The sequence below is a fragment of the Otolemur garnettii genome, unplaced genomic scaffold (assembly GCF_000181295.1).
Source record: "Otolemur garnettii isolate 467f Iridium unplaced genomic scaffold, OtoGar3 scaffold00031, whole genome shotgun sequence".
Classification (NCBI taxonomy): domain Eukaryota; kingdom Metazoa; phylum Chordata; class Mammalia; order Primates; family Galagidae; genus Otolemur; species Otolemur garnettii.
This window is the reverse complement of record NW_003852426.1, coordinates 16,924,804-16,946,397: the sequence shown is the minus strand read 5'-3', so window position 1 is coordinate 16,946,397 and position 21,594 is coordinate 16,924,804. Positions and strand designations below refer to the sequence as shown.

The 21,594-nt window shown below is 39.4% G+C and overlaps 1 protein-coding gene across 2 annotated transcripts in view; it reads left to right on the top strand.

Moving 5' to 3' along the window:
- The window catches only part of LOC100964357 (24-hydroxycholesterol 7-alpha-hydroxylase), an 83,950-nt gene that overhangs the window by 18,300 nt on the left and 44,056 nt on the right, over positions 1-21,594 (top strand). The gene's annotated exons all lie outside the window — the stretch shown is intronic.

Genomic DNA, 21,594 nt, shown 5'->3' with positions numbered 1-21,594 from the left:
GTGAACTCATCATTCTTTCCCCACATATAATATCTACTTTTAGAATTACTCAATTTTTAACATGCAACTATATAGAAATGAAATGCTGACCTGGCTTCCCTGAGGTTTATATTGCTTTTCAGCATTTAGCGGAGTGAGAAAGTGGACAGACAGAACTACATTGGGCTTGGGGACTAAAGACCTTGGGCTAAGATTGTTAGAATTCCTGTCTAGGTTTAAAATCCTAGAATTTTTCCTCATTTGATGAGAAAGCAAGAATGACGTTTGTAGTAGGCAGTGTTTCTTTTCTACAGATGAAGATTTAAAAAAAAAATTCAAGTATAAAGAGTGTACATTTTGGGGCAGGTCCTGTGGCTCAAAGGAGTAGGGCTCTGACCCCATAGGCCGTAGGTGGTGGGTTCAAAACCAGCTCTGGCCAAAAACTGCAAAAAAAAAAAAAAAAAAGCAGAAGTAAGTTCAAATAGAAAGAGCTCAACTACTTGTTTGATAAGCATAAGTTGACCTGTTTGGGAAATAGATTTTGAAAAACCTTAATATGTCAAATTGTATATTCTAATCTAAAAACAAATGATTTGGTTTTCTTGAAAGGAAACAATATGATACGAGGGCCAAAGGTTAAATAAGATGCCAGGTGACGGTTGTCCTGCTATTCCTCAGTTGCTGAAAATGTTTTACTTGGTGTTTCTTCTTTATTTTGAATTGGTTCTTACTGAGTTAAACCAAAAAGAAAATTAGCTTTACCGACATAAATATCTAGAGCCTTGGCTGTGAATCAGCAGATGCCGGACCAGAGAAATGGTGAGTGTTAGAATCTTTAAGTGTCCACAGTGCTAACAGGTTAGATTCTAGAAATACACTGGTGAATGATAAAAGGCCACTCCTCTTTATGGCGCTTACCAGGAGAAAATGGAAATGCACATGCCCACATGTGCACAAATAGGTAAAGGGAATGTGTCCTTTACTGAAACTTACTCTCTTTCACTGTTTCCTTTCTAGAGTCTTTTTATTTGAGGGTATTCCAAATTCATGGTCTTTAGAAAATAAAAGGGTGGATATGGGGATGGTAGGCCTCATGTGAGATTCCTATCTAATGAAAAGGCCACAGCACAAGTGTAGCATTAATCTAAATTTCCACAATGCTTAAATCTGGAGCTCTTGAACACCCGTGTGGTGTAGAAAGACAAAGCCTTATCTCTTTTTCTATATTCTTGTTTGTTTTCAAAACCCATTGTTCTCTTCTGATAGAAACACACTCTGTCAAATAGTACCAGCAGAATAGCTATATTACATGGATGTTTTCAGTCAATAAGATTTCATTGCAGAATTGAAAACCATTTATAAAAAACATCAAACACTTTTTACCAGGCTTATACAGAAACTGTTTAGATCAATCCATGCATAAGATGTAGTAGCAGCTTAGAAATTTAGATGTTGTGCGAGCAGACCACCGATCTGTCTTTAAAGTTATCCATGCGTCCTTACAAAGGATCCTGTCAAAGAAAGAACATTAACATGCCTTGTGTTAGTTGGGGTTCTCCAGAGAAATAGAATGAATAGGGTGTAAAAAAAGGTGAGAGTGAGAGCTAGAAAGGCACTAGTTATAAGGAATTAGCTGGTGTGATTTTGGAGGCTGGGAAGTCCCACAGTTTGCTATCTCTGCAGGCCCTGGATGGATTAGAAGCATCCTCAAACTACAGCCCACAGGCCTCATGCATCCTGCCTAGAACATTTATCCGGCCCGCTGGGTGTTTTTGCCTCTGCTGCCTGTCCTGCTTAGCAGCCAACTCATCCCGGGGCTGGCCCTCCAACGGTCTTAGGGACAGTGAACTGGTGCCCTGTTTAAAAAGTTTGAGGACCCCTGGATTGGATGATTCCTACTTACATTGTAAAGGGCAATCTACTGAGTCCACCCATTCAAATCCTAGTCTCTTATCCGGAAACACCCTTGCAGAGACTGGCTGGGTAACCCACAGCCAGTCAAACTGACACAAAATTAACTACCGTCGTGGGTGTCATCCAATTCATTCCTTGAGCTTTGTTTCTCTGGAGAATGCTGAGTAAATATTCCCTCCCCTGATGGAGTGCAGTTCCTTCCTCAGGCTACTGGTAGAAATGCTAATCTCACCTGGAGTTACCTTCACAAACACACTCAGAAATAATGTTTAGCCAAACATTTGGGCATTCCTTTATCCACTCAAATTAAACACGTATGGAATAGTAATCTAACTCCCTACCACAGTTTTCCCTGCTGTGCTCTTATCGATTGCAAGGTCACCATTTTTTTTCTTGGGGCCTCTGGGAAATTCCAAAAATATAACTCTCAGGCCTCAACACTCCTAGGGTTCATCCCAAATACTTTGCCCAATTTTCTTACAAGACAAGTCTCAGGGTGAAAACGACTACTGAATCTTTGGGTAAGGAAAAGGTGGGACTTGGTACCACTTTTCTGAAAGTAATTAGTTCTTTAGCTGCTTTCATAGCTGCCCCTCCCCCGCTCTTGTCTGTCAGTTTCCACTGAAGTTGGAACTTCTTTAAGGGCTTCCTTGCGAAGATGCTAACTTGGTTTTCAGTAATCTCCTTCCTCTAACTGATCCTGTCTACCTTCTGTCTTCTAGTATTTCCTCAGTCTTTGTTGTCGGCTTCTTCCCTTTCTTATTTTCTAGCCCTGCTATGCTTTTATCCTTTAAAATTGCTCATTTTGTTATAATGGGACATTGAGACAGAAGGAGGGTGGAAGTTTGTTTTCAGCCTGCCAGCTCGAACCCTAAATTTGTGTGTATGTAACATGCATCCTTCTTTTTTTTAATTTTTGCATTCTACATAACTTACATATAATAAAATTCACCTCTTTGAAGTATAAAATGTGGTACTTTTTAGTATATTTGTAAGATTGTGCAACCATCAACACTACTAGTTCCGGAACACTTTCATCACCCCAGAAGGAAATCCCATTCCCATCAGGAGTCACGGTCCATTTCCCTCTACTCTCGGCCTCTGGCCACCACGATTCTACTCACTGTTTTTGCACATTGGCCTTTTCTAGTCTTTTCACATAAATGGAATCATGCAGTATGTGGTCTTTTGTTTTGTTCTTTTTTCACTAACCATAATGTTTTATTTTATAACATAATATGATGTTTTACATGAATTGATTTTCAGATGTTGTACTGTTCTTGCTCTTCTGGGATAAATCCTACCTACTCATGGTGTATAATCCTCCCTGTACCTTGCTCAGTTCAGTTTGCTAGTATTTTGTTGAGGAATTTTGCACCTATCCTAATAAGGAATATTGGCCTACAGTTTTCTTCTTGCGTCTTTGCCTGGTTTGGGGATCAAGATAATTCTGGCTTTAAAGAGCAAGTTTGGAAGTATTTTCTCCTGTTTTTTGGAAAAATGTGTTGAAGGATTGATGTTATTTCTTTAAACATGGTAGAACTGTTGAAGTCTACCATGTCTAATTGTTGAAGTCATGGTGAAGTGATCTGGTCAAGAGAATTTCTTTTTGAGAAGTTTCTTTATTCATTCATTTTTTTGGTTTGTTACAGGTCTATTCAGATTATCAATTTCTTCTTGAGTCAGTTTTGTTTGTCTTTTAGTCATATTGTCACAGGAAAAGGAGGCCCAATGGAGAGAAAGCACCCAAACACCGTGTTTAGAAGAGGAAGGGTTCTTTCAGACAGCGTAGCAGACGGCATAGAAGATTTCAAAATGGCTGTATTCCCTCCTTATTCTCCTTTCTATCCCCAGTCAAAAAGTTCTGGGCCACCGGTGACTTTCTCATTGATCAGTTTCAATCAAGCTGGAGAAGCTGGTTCCAGAATCGTGGGCTTTCACTGAAGTAGAAGCAAGCTTCAGCCTCCAAGTCCCAGGAAATTAACTTTTTACAAATTCCTAAGAGCTGAGTCACCACAGGAAATTCACTTCCTAGAAAATTCTCATTATGTGACAAGCTTAATTCTTCCCTGGAAGACCATAGCAAAACTGTCTTTATGCACCTCACAGGTGCATTCTTAGGGTCTCTTTGAGAAGACCTCTGTTCTCCTAGACCTCACCCTTCCTGGGTATCCTCTCTCAATATAGTCCTTTTTTAGGAATTAGTCTATTTCATCTGGGTTATCTAATTTGTTAGTATTTCCCACAATCCTTTTTATATCTAGAAGGTCACTAGGAAAGCATATATTTCATTTCCTGATTTTCCTAATTTGAGTCCTCTTCCATTTTTCTTTGTCATTATAGCTAAATATTTTTGAATTTTATTTTCAAAGAACTACTTCTTGGTATCTGTTGTTGATTTTGCTTGATTTATTTTTTCTACTGATTTTTTTATTCTTTATTTTTGTTCTAATCTTTATTTACAATTTCTTTCTCTCTATTGGTAGTCTATATTTAGCTGTTTAGACATGCTTTCCATAGTTCTTCGAACATATTAAAAATATCTGATTTAAAGTCTTTGTTAGTTAAGTCCAGCATCTGGGTTTCTTCAGAAACAGTTTCTATTGATTTCTTTTTTTCCTTGTGAAAGGTCAATATAGATGGTCCCTAAGTTAACAATGGTTTTGAGTTGTGATTTTCTAACTTTATAATGGTGTGAAAGTGAGGTGCTTTCAATGTGGTTTCTTATTTAACATCTTATTTCATGTTTCTTATAACATGTCTTGTAATTTTTTGTAGAAAACTGTACATTTAGAAAAATATAGTATGGGAACTCTTAAAATTAGGTTCTTCCCCCTCCTCAGGGTTTGTTGTTGCTGTACTTTTTATCATTTGATTGTTTAGTAACTTTCCTTAACTAATTCTGTAATATTTGTACTCTTTATCATGGATGGGCACGGACGTCTATGCTCAGTTTAATGGTCAGCTAATAAATGCACAGAGATTTCTTTCCACCAAGAATTTATAAGTCTTTCCTTTACCAAGGGGCCCTGTGTGTGTGTGGGGGGGGGGATGTACCTTTAACACTCAATCAGGTGGTTGACTACTCTGCCTTAACTTTCATTTCCTACTTGTGCAGAGCATCAAGGTTGACTAATAGGTAACAGTTTAGGGCTTTATTATATTTTTCTTGAGTATGAGTACAGCCTTGGACAATATATAGCCTTCTATACTCCTAAGAATACACTGGACCTTTTCAAACCCACTGTGAACATCTCATTCTCAAACTTTTCAAACAGGGGGCCAGTTCACTGTCCCTCAGACTGTTGGAGGGCCAGACTGGGGGTCCCAGGACGAGTTAGCTGTGGGCTGGATGAATGTCCTAGGTGGGCTGCATGTGGCCCGTGGGCCATAGTTTGACGACGCCAACAGCCTTTCATTTTAATCTTTCTCATTTGGCTATTTGACCAACAACAACCTACTGCCTCAGATAGCTGCAAAGTTAAATAGTTGTCTTTATAGGTTTTCAACAACACCCCTGGGGAAAAGGATTTTCACACTGAGTGAGCTCCGACTCCAGTCAGATAGACAGTTTTGCAAATATGGTCTTCCAGGGAACAGTTAAGCTTGTTAGATAATGAGAATTTTCTAGGAATGATGTTTTGAAAAAGTTCCAACCCTTTTGTGCCCTACCTACTAACTACTGTGTTGCTGATTTTGACTGTGGTTCAAGACTACTGGTTTTCGTGGGAATGCAGGTATCATTTTGATATACTGGTTTCCTCTCCTTTGGATTTCTAGCCAGCAGGGGGTCATACAGTAGGTTTTTCAGGTTTTTTTGAGGTTACCACAGGGCTTACAAAAAAACATTTTCTAACCATGTTGATTAAACATATGGAAACTCTTTTTACAAATAAACAAAGAGAACTCCAAAAGAGATTCTACCCTTTAACTCCAACCTCCCTCTGCTTCCTAGACCTTTTGCTGTTTCTATCCACATCCTTTTATTTATATGCTCTCTCAGAAAGGTGTAGTAGTTATTTTTAACAGTTTACTTTCTCGTATTTCTAACCAAGATATAGATGCTTTACACACTATAATGACAGCGATAGAGTATTCTGTATTTGTGGACGTACAGTTACTGTGAGTTGTATACCTTCAGATAATTTCTCACTGTTCATTAACATCCTTTTTTTGAGATAGAAGAATTACTTTTAGCATTTCTTGGAGGACAGATCTGGTGTTCATGCAATCCCTCAGCTTTTGATTGTCTGGGAAAGTATTTTTCCTTCATGTCTGAAGGATATTTTTTGCAGGATACACTATTATAGGGTTAAGGGGTTTTTTCCTTCAGGACTTCAAATATAGGCCACTCTCTCCTGGCCTACAAGGTGTTGACTGAAAAGGGTGCTGCCAAATGTTACGAGAGAACCTTCCTATGCTGCTTCCTCTTTTTTCTTTCTTCTTGTTTCTCTTAAGACCTTGTCTTTATCCATGATTTTTGGGAGCTTGATTATTAAATGCCTTGAAGTCGTCTCGTTTGGGTTAAACCTGCCTGGTGTTCTGTGACCTTCTCCAACCTGAATATTGATAATACTCTCTAGATTTGGAAAGTTGTCTTTTGTTATTTCTTTGAATAAATTTCTTCCCCAATCTCTCTATCTCTTCTTTAAGGCTAATAACTCTTAGATTTTTCCTTTTCAGGCTATTTCCTAGGCCTCGCAGATATGCTTCATTCTTTTTCTTTTTTTCTCTTCTGACTCTATTTTCGAATAGCCTGTCCATTAAGCTCAGTGATTCTTCTGCTTAGTCAGTCTTGCTGTTGAAAGTCTCTTGTACATTTCTCAGTCTGTCAAGAAAGAATTAAGCTGTAGAATTTCTACATTTTTTTTACATATCAGTGTTTTTTTGTTAAATTTCTCTGATAGGCTTCTGAATGCCTTCTCTGTTAGGCTTCTGAATGCCTTCTCTGTGTTGTCTTGAAGTTCATTAAGTTTCTTTGGGAGAGCTCTTTTGAATTTTTTTTTAATATTTTATTTATTTATTTGCGGTGTTCAGCCGAGGCTGGGTTTGAACCCACCACCTCTGGCATATGGGACCGGTGCCCTACCCTTTTGAGCCACAGGCGCCACCCCTCTTTTGAATTTTTTTGTCTGAAAGATCACCTATCTTTTTCATTCTGGGATTGGTGACTGGGATCTTATTTAGTTCATTTGGTGAGGTCCTGTTTTCCTGGATGTTTCTGATGCATACGTATATTCATCAGTGTCTGGGCATTGAAGAGTTAGGTATTTATTTTATTCTTTGCAGTCTGGGTTTGTTTGTACTTGTCTTCTTGAAAAAGCTATTCAAAAAGAATTCAGTGCTGTTATTTTTGTTATCTATGTCTTTGGTCACTACCGCCATATTAGCCCTGGAGGGGCTCTAACCCCAATAATGCTGTGACTCTTACAGACACCTGTCATTCCATGTTGGTTGAAGTAAAGATATAGGAGAATTCCTTGAATTACTCACTCTCTTCTCTCCCTCTCTAAGCTGGCCTGTTGGAGTTGGGGAAGGAGTGATGTGGGTACACCCTCCCTCATGACCACCAGTGCCAGCTCACACCTGAAGCCAGCCCAGTGTCTCCCAAAGCCTGTAATGACTGTTGCTTGGCTACCTCTGATGTTTATTCAAAGCTCGAGGTCTCTTTAGTCAGCAGATGGTGAATTCTGCCAGAACCGAGTCCTTCCTTTCAGGGCAGCATGTTTCTTTTTGGCCTAGGGAGGGTCCAGAAATGCCATCCAGGAGCTAATGCCTGGACTTCAGGAGTCTGCTTGGTACTTTATTTTACTGGGGGCTGAGCAGGTACCCAGATTGTAAAACAAAGTCCTCAGAACTTTTCTCTTTCTTTTCCCCATGTGGAAGAAGACTCTCCCTGAGCCACACTGCCTATAGTTGGGGGAGGGATGCCAAAGGCACTGGATTTGCCACTGTGGCTGGTGTCTCATTGTGTCACCTGCACCCCAAGTCTGCTGGCTCCAAGGCGGCATAGCTGTAGGAATTGCCCAAGGACTCCAGTCTTTGTGGCTCAACTGCCTTATGAATTTATTCCAGGCTCCAGGCTGGTTTTTGTCACCTGGTAGCAGAGCTAGCTGGAACTCAGGTTTGGAGGCAGAGGCGTTCCCTCGGCCAGGCTGGTCTAAATACTCCCTTCATGGGCACTGGTAGAATTCTGCCCTGTGTTCCCCTGTTTCAGGGTGGCCCTGGGTTTCAATACACAGTCCCATAACCTCTTCACTTTCCCTCCCCCAGTGCACAGATTCTCTTTCCTCTAGGCCTGTTAGGGCAGCACTCCCACAGATGGAGAGGGATAGTGTAGGCAGCGCAAGATCGTGTTTTCTGCCCACTTAGGTGCCTCTTTCCTTGAACCCAGGGAGTACAATCACTCACCTGATTTCCGGTTCTTCTGAAGGTGCTTCTAGTGTGAGTAGTTGTTGAGTTTTGTGTTCATGCAGAAGGATGATCCCCCTAGGTATGTGTGGCACCATCTTGCTCCCCCCTTTCTCCTCTTATGGAGCTAGTGCCTGCTCCTTCCTGGTTTTCTGGCTTTCCTGCTAGGTTCCTGGCTTTCAGCCTTCCCCTTGCTCCTACCTTCACTTCTGCAGATGTTTCCGGTGTGAAAAGCCCAGTGCACATTGATTACGGTAGAAAATCTGGGTAGAGGTGTCTTCCCTTCCTCATCTGAGCCCCTCACACCTCCACTGGAGAATATGACCCATCTTTCCTTTGGCTCCATTTATTTTTCCTAATATGTACACTTTGTCACTTATACTTTTTTCTTCATGTTGATCAGATTATTTTTTCTATATTTTATTAGCAATATTTGTAAGAGACAAACAGCAGAACCTAACACTAGGTAATTTAGTGAAAGATATATATATATATGCATCAAATAATGTATTAAATGTTTATGAGGCAGTTCACAGAACTTCTAGGAGAGTTGGAAAACAAGGGTTGGCAGGACTCACTCTCCAAATCCGGCTGCAGACCTGGTCTGGCCAGCACAACCCTGCCACTCATGCCAAGCACATTGTGGCCCCTGGCATAGGTTGCTGAATGACACTGTGTCCCTGGAAACTTCATCCTGCAAAAACTATAGTCGCTGCCAAAGAAGGTTTTTCAGTCTCCATTTCTTTATTTCTCTTAACTCTTGATTCAAAGTCTGAGGGTTGGTAGATCTGATTGGTAAAGTCAGATTTTCATGGTAATGTCTTAGCTTCAAGGGAGGCAAGGAAAACAACAGGCTGACGTTTTTCTGCTCCGTGATGATGGGCAAGCTTTTGTGGAAGCCAGGGTTCAGATATCACGCAGCCAAAAACTGACATATATCAATGTGTCTGTGTAAATAATGTAATGCATATTTTAATATGTTTGTGAGCATAAGAAATGTGTTTGTTATATTATCATATACGCGTATTTTTATAAATATACATTTTATATGTAACAATGTATCCTTTTGTAAGTGTATATGTCTGTGTGTGTGTATACACACACACACACACGCTCCTCGGCTGTTCTCAGGTGAGGTGACCTTTGCTTGCAGACTCCACGAAAGCAAACGAAGTACAGTTGTATTCCCCTATATTTCTTGTGATACTTTAACTCGTATGAACGATTGACAGTTTTTAAAAAAACAGTGCAGAAGTTAACTGGAACACCTGTGTGCTGGCCAAAAACAAATGGTCATCCTTTTTATGTTGTTTATTTAAAAATTCCCACACTCATAGTTAAATCAAATTTTGTTTGTATGTTTTAATAAAGAAAGAAATGTTTTTTCCTAACTCTCATCCTACTCCTACAGGTTTTTTTTTTTTATCTATTCTTCTCAATATTGTGAACGTTATTGCATACACGGAGGGGAAGAACAAAATTTTTTACTTTAATGTTAAACTCCATTTTAGGGCATATATAATTTTATTTACTTAAATACTTACATTTGCATTTCATTAACCTACCATATGGTTTACTTTTTTATTTTACTTAAAACATAGGAGTACATACTTAGATGTATTTTGTTTCTTAGCTTTATCGTGCTTTTGTTTTCAGAATAACTACCAGAGTGATACTGGATCATGAAAGATTAATCAATAGCATAAATACTTACATTTATGGACAGCTGACCGAGAGCAATCTGAAGTGTTAACATTTAGGTCCCATATAGACTGTTTTATAATGCAATTTACATTTCTAACTCAGAGCTCCACCCTGAGCATCTACCCATCAGCAGGGGCCTGTTCCATCTTAAAAATAAGCAAAAAGCAAGTCAATAAAAATGAACTTGAATTTTTTTCCACTGGCTGCATTTGGCCTTTTCCACCTGTTCCCGTTAACACAGGGTAGCATTCACAAGCACACTTTTTTTGCTAGTTAGTTTTACTTTGCATTTCTTTAAGGAAGAAATTAACAAACATTTTTTTCTGTTAATTTACAAGGAACAGGATTGACTAATAGAAGTATACCCACACAGAAATGATCTCTATCTTATATAAATGTTGTGATTTGTGCATCATAAAACGTATATGCAGACTTCTCAGTGGTTTAGAGAGTCAGGAATAGGATTCATCATATTCAATTCTGTCACCGATTGTGTGACTTTGTATAAAAGAGAAACCTTACTCAGAGCCACTCAGTAATTTCTTTTGATACCACTGTGTTTTAATTTAGCAGCAATCCCTACTGGGGACATACTGACACTGTAAGATGGCCAGCATTTTTTACATGGTGATGATGAGTCAGATGGCTACACCCTATACACTGGTGAAGAAAGATTCTGAATCTGTTCATAATTATAATTAAGTATAAAAGCTAACAAAGTGATAAATGAGGATGAGATCCTATAGTGATGTTCTGGGTAAACGCCTTATCTGCTTTATTTTAATTAGTTCATTAGTTTTATGGCACTTAAAATTTTCCTATCTTCTTGAAACCTTATATATTGTTGTCGCTTACCCATATTAGATATAACTTGTATTCAGTTTCCTCCCACTTGGGTGTGTCTCAATACCACCTTGCCAACCAATATCAACATTCTTGGAGGGCTCCATCATGGCATGTTACAGACCTAAGTCCCTTCAACTAACTTAAGAAGCTCACTCTTCTTACCCCTCTCCAGCCTGCCAAGGAAAATGGTTGATAGCCAAAGTTGTATCCGTGATAGATTCTTGGCCCTTTGTGCAGTACGTTGCCCAAAATAATGAAGAAAGAGATCAGGTAGCAAAGCCAAGAACACTCCACTGGACTTAGGAACAGAGGGAAGTTATTTTATTAAAAAAAAAAAACAAACAAACAACAACAAAAACTTCTCTCCACTCTCATTGGTAGCCTGGCAATATGAATCTACTGGAGATTTTGGAGGTTACAGCATGTCATAAAGGAGATTTCTCCCATAGCCTCATTTTCCTTTGTTAACCTCGCTTTTAAAATCCTAGAATGGACCCAGGAAACACATGAAGGAGCTTCTCACAAACTACTTACTGTTCATCAACCTTGAAGTCCCAATGTAGGTGACCTAAGAAAGTATTTATAAGTGCAGTTTCATCTGAAACTCTTTTTTTCTCCCCAAATATATAATTTTGGTAATCTTCTTTTGCTCTTGGCCTTAAAGAGCAGAGTGGTGTCATTTTAGAACTCGCAACTTATGACTTTCCAGTCCACTAATGCAGCCATGAAGTCCAGGGTAAGACTTGCTTGTCTGATATCCTGCCCAGGAGGGATTTCCCTGGTGGCTGAGTTTCTTCCACCATTTTCTGCCTTTAATCCCTGAAGTCTGTCTTGCGATACCTCAGCTCAAGAGATTTTGTGTAAAGTCATCTCTCCTTTTTTACTGCCTAGCTCCCACAGCTGAAAAGAGATACTTCTGATAGCTGTAGATTATTTGATATCCCTGTTCAGATTTACAAGCTTGGAGATAGGTCATTGTCTGGAGCGTCTCATTCTATTAAGTCTTTCACGATCTTTCAGTGCAGCACTGCTGATCAGCGTTACTTATTCTCTACATTTTTCATTTAGACACAGTTCTCCTTTTCAGAGAATTCTGTAGGAGAATAATTCAGGCTTCAGATAATGTTTTTTCTGCTAAGGTGAACAAGTCTTAAAGTTGGGTTGACATCCCTCCAGAAAACACAAAACAAAAATTTAGAATCAGTGAATCACTGCACCAACTTTACACATAAGGAGTATTTCTAGATCCAAATGTATTGTACATCATATTATCTACCCACTGTTGTCCTCTTCAGGCAAGATTCGTTTCCTTTTATTTATTACGGATTGGCCTGTGTTCTTTATTTGTTGAAAACATGTCAGAATTTTGAAACGGGTTCCATTTTGTCTTCTAGTAGATAAGAGAAACTGATTATGTCTTTTTTAATATGGGAGAAGAATACTTCTGAAGATAATACAAGATAGTACTTTCTTCAGAGGGAATCTTATATGGTTGGCTTGGTACAGTGGCATTGAACTTCTTTTGAAGTAGAAGGGGATTGGGGATATTTCTGTGTGTGCACACAGGTATCGATGGAAGAAAGAGTGGGGCGAATCAGTCTTTCAATTCTCCTTATCTTTCATCAGATTGTAATAACCTGTTCTACGCAGCATTGGGGTCCTTCATTATCTTTTTCAATCCATTGTTATCACTCCCTCTTTCATGTTTGGTCCGCGGTTAGGAATCTTGAACTGTAACCTCTGAGCAGGGTCTTCTTCCACGAAGTTCATGCTTATTATTTTCAATAGGAATATGTGTCTTGGACAGAAAAAGCTTATCCTATATCTTTCAGATGCCACAAACCTATATGTACTCCTACAATGTCAGGACTAGAGCTGGAAGTCCAGACGTGAACGAGGTGCGTGGAAGAAGCTGGTGGTGAGAGGGGCAGCGTGGAAGGAGGCGTGTCCTGACAGGCTCTTGCTACGATCCCTACACTCCCACTGTCCGTGTGCCCGCAGTTCACTGACAGACTCTAAGCTCATGCTTTGCTTTTCCCAGTCTCTATTCACCACAAATCCTGTAAGCTGCTTTCCAAGCCTTCCTTCCCATTTTACATCTCTCCTTCCTGTTCATTTAACTGACATTTCTCTGGCATAAAGAAAACAGGCAGGGGCAGGGCACACATGGAGAAAACTATAGTATTTTATAAAAATATATATTTTTAAAAAATGACCTAAATAAATACAAAAGCATGCCTCATTTCTGGATCGGAGGATTTTATATCATTAAAATGCCAACCCTTTTCAAATTACAATCATTTATATAATTATAATGAGAATTCTAATGGGGCTTTTTGTTGGGGAGGGACATTACCTAAATGACTTAAAAACTTTGTATAAAAGAACAGTTGTGACTATAAGTAAAAATTATTAGAAATACAGATTAGTAATAGATTAGTAATTAGATATTTGCCATAATAAAAGCTAAACTTTAAAAGATATTAAAGGTCATTATAAGACCCTTATAATAAAAGACTACACAATTGGTGCATGAAACATAATTGGCCCACATGATCTTTATTTGTTTACATTTTTTTCAATAAAAATCAAATTCATAATCTTTTCTGTCAAAACTAAAAAAAAAAACTAAAAAAAATTATAGGAAAGATAGCTATTTTTCTACTCTGTTTCATTATCTTGAGGCAGAAGTTTCCAGACTATCTACATTTACATTGAACTAATACTCCAGAAACCTGCAGTGACTGGAGAGGCTCCACCTATAAAGAATTTATAGGGAACGGCAGTGAACTGAGAGACAGCTAAGTTCATAGCCACCACCTACCTCATCTTCTTTCATCGGCTCTCACCCTCTCTTCCTTAAATGGTCTATAATTTGTCTAGACAGTGTATCTTACAGAACATAATGTGCACGTACAATAAGAAAAGTGGTCAATGTTTTGTAAGAAAGAAAACCCAAATAGTATAACATCTTTTCTCTGCTAAACATTTGGAAGAATGTTGATTTTCATATTGATTGATTTTTACTTTTCTTTCTGAGACATGCTCACACTCCATCATCTAGGCTGAAGTGTAGTGATACAGTCATAGCTCACTGCAGCCCCAAACTCCTGGGCTCAAGGGATCCTCCTACCCCAGCTTCTTGAGTGGCTGAGACTACAGGTGCATGCCATTATACCCAGCTAATTTTTCTTATTTTTTGTAGAGACAGAGTCTCATTATGTTGCTCAGGCTGGCCTTGAACTCCCAGCTTCAAGCCACTGCACTCAGCCTTGAATTTTTAAAGGGTCTGCCAGCACAGTCAGCTTCCAATCTGCTTGCAATGATAGCAGAAGCCTGTGTTTCAGGAAGGCTAGAAATATCTCATCCTTTTTTTTTTTTTTGAGGCAGAGTCTCATTTTCTTGACCTCGATAGAGTGCTGTGGCGTCACAGCTCACAGCAACCTCCAATTCCTGGGCTTAGGCGATTCTCTTGCCTCAGCCTCCCGAGGAGCTGGGACTACAGGCGCCCTCCACAATGCCCAGCTATTTTTTGGTTTTGCAGTTTGGCCAGGCTGGGTTCGAACCCTCCACCATTGGTATATGGAGCTGGCGCAGGTGCTGCCTGAAATATCTCATCTTTTACATATATGTCCTCACCTCTGGAGTTACCCTGAGTGGACCTTTCCTCATATTCATTTCTTTGGGCTGTCTGGATGAGGCAACAAGACATAACTAATCTCCAAGGATCACTCCACTCTTTTTAATTAATCTATTTTTTTTTTCTTTCTGGTGTTAGGAAGATCTCATTTACTCCTCAGTTATTTTAGGTGTTCAATAAATTCCTATTCTCTATCTTCAAATGACATAAATCTTGTCACACACACCCCCCCACTATATGCAGAAAAATGTCAACAGGAGGAAAGACAAGAGAAAGACAAAAGGAAGTGGTGAAGAGAAAAGAGGAGGAGAGGAAGGACTAGGAGGCTGGAAGACTGTCTTTAGTGGTAGCCTGGATTTCTAGAAAAAGCTCAACTCTTGTCCCCCAAGCAAAGCCTGGTTCTATTCCTCAGGACTCCCTCTTAGAGACCTTTCCATTGCTTTGTCCCTTTTGAAAAGCAAAGAATCCCCTCGTTTTTTGATACACTCTTGTGAACCTTCTTCATGCCTTTCACATCTACTCTACAAATTCATTTAAACCTGAACTTTCCTATTTAAAGACATTAGGTTGTGGTGGACTCTGCATCCCACTGAGAGGACTGGGATCCGGTCATGCAGCTCATGCCAGCTGGGGAAGGTCCAGCTACATTAGGGAAAGCCTGTGTCTTCACTGAAAAATTAAGTTCCTCCTAATTTGTCCCTTGTTTAACCAGTTTAGTTCTATGACCCAATGCACTCACGAATGATATGATCATTTCTTCTCTTCCTGTCACTGCTACTCTCTTTTTCTCAATTCTCTAACCTTGTTATAGGCATGAAGGGAAATTAATGTTTGGAGAGGGAAGAGGGCGTTCAGGGTCTTTATCCAACATTTAAAATTAATTTCCCCTTCCAACAATGAAACAGCAGTATCACAATATTTCTCTTCAAAATTGAAAGAATAGTTATAAAAATGGGTTTGTTGTTTTCCTTATTGGAGAGACAGGTCCATAAATATTCATCCCACTAAAAATTCCCACAAATCTGTGACCAGCCCATTCTTCCTACCTATAAATAACTGTTAGAGAGTCACTTAAGTACACAACCTATTTGAATGGTACTGTCTACTTAGAGCCCTCTATTTGAGATGTGCTAGCCTTTCTCAGTGAATATAGATTTCTTCTGAAAAGAAAAGTCATTCTGTAAATGTAAGAGGAGATTTCTGAAATAGATATATAATTTTTAAAAGTGGAATGCTTGAACATATATTGAAGTTTAAAAAATTCCTGAAATGAAGGGAGAGATACAAGATTCTCCTTCCCCTCCCAAATAGTGTACATTTTTATTTACTGTTTTTCTTTAGCTTTGTTCTCCAAAAGGTGCTTTTTTCCCCCAGAAGCTTATCTTTCGGTCTCTGGGTGAGTAAATGAACCAGAAATGGAAGTGGGTGTGTGCACCTCTTCTCTGGCAGCAGTTGATAGCATCGCTTTATTATTTTTATAGAAGTCGTAGAAAAGCTATTATTTTTCAAAGCTATTACATAGTTTTCTGAAATGAGAGTCTAAAATACACGCTAACTTTCTTTTTTATTCCCTTCCACCCCCCACCCCAGCCTGCTCTCCTCACACTAACTTTCTATTATCTGATTTTTTTACTTTTCAAATAAATCATGATTATAAAATCCAGAATATAAACTTCCTGACTAAATTTTGGTACTAACCAATGCTAAAGGTTATTAGATCAGAGTTTTTGTTTTGTTTTTTTCCCCAAATGCTGTGTGTTTTTATCCCGGGTTCATTCTCCTTCCTGTGCACTATGACCTTTGGCCCCACTTGAATTTTACATATTTTAAACAAGCTGTTCTATGACTATGACAGGTAACCTTTCTGAAGGAAGGCTCTCCTCCTGACCCAGAAGAGCAAGCACAACTGAGCAAACACATCCAGGCTTTCCGAAGCTAGGAGCTGGTGGGCTGTAGAGGGATGTACTCTAAATTTGCAGAGGGCTGTGTTATTTGCCTTTCTTATCTTTCCACGCGTCTCTGGGCAGTATTGACAGCTGTCTTTCCTCTGTGGGAAAGCCCAGGGGCTTCCTCCGTGTTCAGCCCTACTTTGCAACCCCACCTGATTCCCTCTCCTCGATGTCTCACTAGGTCTGCGACTCAGCAAATGCCTCATTCCCCTGCTTCCTGCCAAAGCATGGGTTATTTGCCCAAAGTTGTTCAGGAAATCTTTATGTAATGTTACTTAAACTATAGAAACAATTTTTAATGTATCTTTATTTGCTATGTCTGTCTGCATGGAAATACGCATGTAAGTATGTGTCTGTCGGAGTGTATGGAGGTGTGTGGATATGTGTGTGTATAAAGAGAGAGCTTGAAATATTAAGGAACCGGAGGAGCCAGCCCTCGAGGACGGACTTCCTTTAGTGATTCTGTTTGACTTATGCTCCTTTTTGTAGGTTCAAGAAATCCTCCTTTTATGATTACTTTTGGAATTTAAGTTTTCTTTCTGCCTGGGTGACTCCATCCTTCCAGGCTTAGTTGAAATTTCAGCCCGAGGCCAGAGGGATCAAATCCACTGACACCTGAATCCTCTCCCATGAAAGTTGTATTATAGATATTTATATCCAGATACTGAGCTGTGTCCTTGTGTCCAAGCTCCTTTGAGGGAGTGGCTGTGTCTTTGTCATTCCTTTCTTTTGGGGGGGGGGGGAAGCAGCGTGGCATAGTAGCAGGGGTGAGGGCTTTCAGGGTAGACAGACAGGTTTGACGGCTGCTCCGACACTTGCAAGCTCATCTCCTGTCTGAGGCTCCAGTAGCTGGCAGGTAGCTATGAGGAATAAAGGCAGTGGTCCAAAATAGTTGTGATATTAGATGGTCAGTAAATTATTAGTGTTTATTTTCTTCCTATCTCTTACAGTACCTATGCTTGAGCTAGTGGAGCTAGTACAGAACAGATAGGTAGCAAATTCATACTGAATGAGTCAATGGCAGAAATAATAAAATATTAACAAATAGCACTTGTAGTTACTGCCTTGTAACGTTTCTTATGAATGTTTAATCCACAAACCATATGTAATATTTTAGAAACAGTTGCTGTTTCCGAATACAAGAATCGTTCTTGCTTTTATCTGGTTTTAAGTATCCTAAGGTTTTGTTTTACTGCCTTTATGCCAAGAGTTAAACAGATGGTTTCTGAATTTTCACCCAGATCACCCGTAGTTTCTTTCCTGGTCTGTCTTCTGTACTGGTCCCAGGCTCCATTAGGCTATAGCCCTTTTCATAATTACTTTGGAATCCTTCCAAGTGAAGCCTTCTAATTTTAGAGTCAGAATGCTGGAGGAACAAACCACAGATGTGCATTGAAATATGCACAGTATGGGTACAGAGCTATTTCTAAGAGTCCTGATAAAAAGGTCTTTTACCCTAAATATGTTGTTTGAAAACTCAATGTATCACCTTTTTCTTTGTCTCGTCCAAGAATACGACTTTATTTTTCCCACATCACACTGGGATTTGAGAAACTAAAAATATTTTATCAAAACATGTATTTTCCCCGTAGAGTTTACATCTCTTACATTTACAGGTCATAAGTTTAAATATTTTCAACTCAAAACAAGTTTTTGTTTCTATATTATATAATATAACTTTTTCTTTTGCACTTTATAATTCAGTTAGTCTAATAAGAAAACTTAATATAAAACCTTTTCTTCCCTAAAGAAGGTCAGAAACATCACCATTATTAGAATCCAAACTTTTTCAGGGCCAGAATTGTACCTGCCTTACAATAGCAGGGTCACTTTGGGATCGCTCAGATCTGATTTCAAACGCAAACTCTGACTGTTAGTTGCCACTTATCTTTGGTCAAGTAGAAAAATAATTCTTTCCTGTATTCTATAGCATCAGTAAAGTAAAACAGAAAAAAAAATGAAGGATTGTTTGGTGAATTTATCTAATGCTGATGTTCTAAATTGATTTTTAGTGAAAATAACATTTTAAAAGGTAAGATTGAGAGTCCAAATTGCAGGTTACTGCTAACTTGTCTGTAATGTCCATTTGCCAAGGGCCCCAACTTATGGAGGCCACCTCAGTTTTCAAAACAGAAGTGAAATTGCCGTGAACTCCATCTCAGATTGCTAAGAATCTTTGGAAAGAGAAATGGGAGGGGCGGCAAGAGCTGGAAATCTGTGTGTCCTTCTCCCGATTCCTGGTCCTGCCTTTGCCGATTCCTCAGTTTCCACACCCTTTTCCCTCCTGCACAGTCTGCCTCTTTTCTGCATTGTATTGCCTTGGTAGACATCGCCTAGTTCTTTATTTCCCCAAATGTTAAATTTAGGTTTTAGCTGGTTTATTAAAATATTAAAAATTTGGGATAATGAAAGGGAAAATTACATAGCAGCCAGAAACAACTTAAAATCAAAAGTCCTGTCTACCAGAAAATCTGCATGAGCTTCTACTAGGTTGTGAGTCACTTGCGATGTAGGTGAGTCCTCTCGTCTCAGAAATCTGCAGCCTGGTCTTCCCTCCCTCACCTGCTCTGAAGGGCCCAGCTCCCTTTCACTGTCTGTGCAGAGCCACTGTCTCTCCCTTTGTCTTGCCATGGACATTTGGGGTTTCTACCACAGGGGTTCCTCTTCCTCTATATGCCATTAGGCAGTAGTTTTCTTTCTTTCTTTTTTTTTTCCATTCTTTTTTGTTTTTAAAAGGAGAGGGAGTCTCTGTCTCACAGGGGGACAGTGGCATCATCAGAAATGACAGCAACTTCAGACTCCTGGGCTCAAGCCATCCTTCTTACCTCAGCCTCCCTGGTAGCTGGCACCCCCAGTGTGTGCAACCACACCTGGCTAAATTTTTTATATTTTTGTAGAGACAGCATCTTGCTATATTGCTTAGACTGGTCTTGAATGCCCAGATCCAAGCGATCCTCCTACCTTGAGCTCCCAAAATGCTGTGAGTACAGGTATGAACCACTGCACCAGGCCACCTGGTGTTTTCTTTCTTTTCTCAAGTCATTCTAAAAGAATTTTGTATCCCCTCACATATTCTTAAGTTGATAATCTAATATTTGTTATCTTATATTTAAAGAATTGCAAAGGATACCACCATTCCTGGTATATTGTCTACATGTTCTTAATCTATTTAAAATATTTAAGTTATCAGCTGGGCATGGTGGCTCACACCTGTAATCCCAGCCCTCTGGGAGGCCAAGGCAGGTGGATCGCCTGAGCTCACGAGTTCAAGACCAGCCTGAGCTATAGTGAGACCCCCGCTCTAAAAATAGCCCAGCACTGTGGTGGGCACCTGTAGTCCCAGCTACTAGTATGGGAGGTTGAGGAAAGACAATTGCTTGAGCCCAAGAGTCTGAGGTTGCTGTGAGCTATGACACTACAGCACTCTACCAGAGGTGACAAAGCAGGACTCCGTTTCAAAAAAATAATAGTAATAAAATAAAGTTAACTAATTAAAAAAATTAAAATATTTAAGTATCAAAATTTGCAGATTTAGTGTATTTGGTTATAAGAAATGACTGCCATATAACCTAATTCCCGAAGCTAGTCCTCATTACCAAAGTAATCAACCAATTCAAATTATCTTCTAACAGAAAAGATCTGTCTTAATTTTTTCAATTCAGATAAACATGTCAATACATGTTGCTCTCATCTTTGAATTCCAATTTTAAGATAAGTCAGGTGGACAAACCTGGAAACAGGTATATGATTTGCAGGGGCTCAAAAAGATGAAATAAGACATACATGTTTTCAATGTTTCTTTCCCATTTCTGTTTTAGTTTGCTCTCAAGGGCTTTTCCCTCAGGCTCCAGTTGTTACCTAATTGCCCTTTTGTTTGGTACCCAAGAGATGTTTATACCTCTGCTGAGGGAAAATGCCCTAGAATAAAAATCAGGATGGCTGGGAGGCGTGAGGGAAAGGCGATTGTAGTAGGGAGGTAGGAAAAGAGAACTAGACCACAGCCTTTTCTTAGAAGTTTTGGAGAATAGTAAATATGGAAGTTGTATATTAGGAAATCAATTTCCATAACATTATTTGTTCTTGAAAGTTGTAAGCAACGGCTCCCAGAGAGGAGACCAGAGCAGAGATGTTCAGGCCAGGTTTTTTGAAAGGGACAGTGACCAGCCTACGCAGTGTAAAGATATGTCTGCAGCAAGGGTGGTTGGAGGCCTTTTTTTATAGTGGGTGTAGGGGCAGGAAGATGTTTCCACAGCTTCCTGGAAGGTTCTGGTGGGCTAGGTTCTTTGGCACTGTTGGGGCAGGGCCAGGTAGGCCTTTTGTTCTAGGAGAGGAGGAGGAGGAAGGAGAAGGGAGGGTTTCTCTAGTCCATGCTAGGACATTAACAGTTCCCATGTGCCCTCTAGAATATAATTTGAAGACCATTATTGCTTATTCTAAACAAAGACATTTCTTTCCCCAAGAAGTAGTCTCTGTTTTCCTTTAAAACAAGCTATATTTCATGTGGCTTATTGAGATACTCTGCTAGGCATTGTATCATTGGCTTGATAAACAGCATGTATGATGAAAATCACATAGACTTTATAGTGTTGTAAAATTCAAACTCTGGAGTTAAAATCTGGACTTCTGAGCATAGGAGGTACAATGAGGAACAAACTAGTAGCTTGTCCCCTTGGTACCTGTTAGACAGGGACAAACTTTTGGTATAAAGTCAAATAGAAAGTATTTTAGGCTTATGGAACATAACAGTCTCTGTGGCCACTACCTAACTCTGTTATTATAGTGTGAAAATAGCTATAGACCAGTGGTTCTCAACCTTCCTAATGCCACAACTCTTTAATACGGTTCCTGTGGGTCGCGACCCACAGGTTGAGAACCACTGTCATAGCCACATGTAAACAAGTGAGTGTTACTGTTTTCTAGTAAAAATTTATTTACAAAATCAGGCATGTGAGCTGCTTGTTGGCTATAATTTGCCAGACTATGTCCTTAGTTATGGCCTCATACTGAGGAAGGGGAGAATAGGGCCCAATATTTATAGTTATATTAAGCCAGTGAGCTCCAGAAGGCACATTGGCATTCCTGTTCAGGTGAAGATAATACCTTTGTAGCTCTAAAAATTATAAACTTTTGAACCCTTTCTGAAATCCTGGC